This window comes from Numida meleagris, chromosome 1, assembly GCF_002078875.1.
Source record: "Numida meleagris isolate 19003 breed g44 Domestic line chromosome 1, NumMel1.0, whole genome shotgun sequence".
NCBI classification, from domain to species: Eukaryota; Metazoa; Chordata; class Aves; order Galliformes; family Numididae; genus Numida; species Numida meleagris.
Window position 1 is genome coordinate 59,394,889 of NC_034409.1, and position 2,631 is coordinate 59,397,519.

At 38.2% G+C, this 2,631-nt stretch overlaps 1 long non-coding RNA gene across 6 annotated transcripts in view; it reads right to left on the bottom strand.

Moving 5' to 3' along the window:
• Positions 1 to 1,798, bottom strand: part of LOC110394741 — a 56,394-nt gene extending 54,596 nt beyond the window's left edge. For all 6 annotated transcript variants that reach the window (XR_002435851.1, XR_002435857.1, XR_002435853.1 and 3 more), the window contains exon 1: positions 1,628 to 1,798. This is a non-coding gene — a long non-coding RNA (uncharacterized LOC110394741). The remainder of the gene's footprint in view (positions 1 to 1,627) is intronic.

Sequence of the window (2,631 nt, forward strand, 5' to 3'; positions counted from 1 at the left end):
AAGAAAGAAAGAAAGAAAGAAAGCACTAGCAGAATGTAACCAAGTTTGGTTCAAGAAGTTTTAAATCTAAAGCTAAAAATGGGAAAACACAACCTTAAACTCATGCTTTCTTGGAGCCCTCAAGCTTGCCAGAAAGTACAAGAAAATATATGCACCTTAAAAACAGCAGCATGGCTTGTTTCAGCATTGCATATGAATTTGAATGACCCTGTTTTATTTGCTTTGTGACTTGTGCACAAGTGCTAGTGTAGATTCAGGGCTAACTAAAAAAGAGTGAGCTCAGACTGCAGTCTTTTCCACAGGGCATATTAATGCATTCACATCTGGCTGCCAGTTTTCACTGTTATAGGAATGCACCACCTATGAAACTTGTATTCCCTTGGCAAATCTGATTTAAACTAGCAAAAGAATTCCAAATTTATTACAGACAACAGATATGTGTGCATATACACATAGAGACTAGGAACTAGCAGAAAAATAACAAATCAAAAACTGCAATAAAAGTGCAGCTTTAATATAAGCTGGAAAATTCTCTTTGTTTGGTGTTATTCATCATGAAGGGAGGTTTTGGTTTTCTGTATTTTTTTTTTTAATTCTCTAGTGGAACTACAAAGAAAATCCCAGTTCTTCATTTTCTGATACTACCTTTTCTTCATTCTCAAGCTAACAGAAGCTGTAACTCTTCTTATCAGCCATAGAAGCCTCATCTTGTGACCTCTGTGAATCTCCACCTGATTGCAATTGATCAGTAGGGCTCTTCATTATCTCCCCCTCTGATCTCTACTAAATACATTACAAATAACACTACATGCTTTAATAGCTATTTATTTTTTCTCTGTAACAGTATGTCAGTACTGCCTGCTTTATGCAGAAATTCCTACTGAATATATTTTATTATTTTTTTCAGTGTTTAGAGATTTTATTTCCTACTGGCTGCTAACTCCAAGACTCTTGGTAACCTGGGTCTTAGTAATTAAATCCAGTCTACAGATGGCATTTTAAAAGCAATACCAGTGGCATGGTAGAGAAAATTTGTGTAGGAATAGAATAGTTTCATTACAGTGTCTTGTCTTGGTTTTGACCAGAGCTCTTGTCAACGTTTTCCCCAAACACTCTCCTGGCTCATACAAAACTGGATGATAGACAGCAGGTCTCCAGTGTTATACAGAGTTTTGCATCCTGTAAGTAGCAAGTATGGTTCACTGGGCTTTAGATGTTTTCATAGCAGAGGTTGCTATTACATGCACTACTCCTGGCTGCGGGGAATAGACCTCAGCCACAACTAAGTATATTTGATTATTTCTTCTTATTATTACTTTTATTCTCTGCATAGCCAAATTGCTGCTGTTGCTAGGGCTTGGTAGCACGCTGGAATGGATGACAGGTGCTTCTGGCAGATTCTACAGAAGTCCTATCCAGCGTTTCCATTTTGTGATTAGTTGGTCAGAGGAAAGATCTCACCATTTTCTATGCCTGCATTACTGTTCCATGAGGCTACTCAAAGAACCCTGTTAAGTGCCTTCCTAATAAGCTTTTTTTATTAACATTTATTTCCTGGGCTAGCAAAGTATAACTTAGTATTTGTATTTATCTTACACTTGTATTTAGCTTACATAAAGTTCCTTACCTTAAGGAAGATTTTCCTTGTTTCACGAGCCTTCTTTATGTATCAGAGACCATTAGGAAAAGATCCTGCAGGTACAGAAATGATCTCTTCACTCTCTTGTAGAAAGAAGCAAAACGACATAGGTTCACTAGACTGGTTTTGCTTGTTTTTCTCCAGTGGCTGACAGCAGATGTCCCACTGCCAATGCTAAATAAAGACCAAAGTTTTCAGCTTGTCTGCTGCCAAACCCTTGTTTATGGTTCCAGTGTTTTAACTGTGATTTATGACCACTATCAAAGTAAGTATTCTTGAATGGTTATTCATAAAATGCAACAAATACCCTTTTAAACCCAGATCCCCGGTTACTAATGTCCAATGTTTTTGTTTCAATATGAGTTTATTCTCACCCAGTTTTGACAATATTCTGAAAACAAATTCTTGGGAGATTTCACTGCCATCTTTGCCATTAGCAACAACTGGCATTTTCCTAGCACCATTATTCTCAGAAACCAGGGAAGTTTATGGGGCTCCTGCTTTTCCAAGTCAGGAAGGTAGGTTGACTGTGTTCACTCCTGTTTTCTGATGCAGTTTTTCATTTGGGAACTAAATATAGATCCAGTTCTGTCTAGAACTTTATCATGATTTAGTGCTATTTTCATTACAACATTTCTAATTGCTCTAGGGAATACACCCAAATTAACTGAACTCTACTGAATCAATCCCTGATTTTGCAGTTCATTCAGCTAAAATTAGGAGGCTGAGTTTCTTCATAGAATCATAGAACGGTTTGGGTTGGAAGGGACCTTTAAGGTCATCTAGTTCCAACCCCCATGCTATAGGCAGGGACACCTCCCTCTAGACCAGATTGCTCAAAGACCCATCCAGCCTGGCTTTGAATGCCTCCAGGGAGGGGGCATCCTCAACCTCACCGGGCTACCTGTTCCAGTGTTTCATGACCCTCACAGTAAAGAATTTCTTCCTAAAATCTAGTCTAAATCTACCCTCTTCCAGTTTAAAGCCATTTC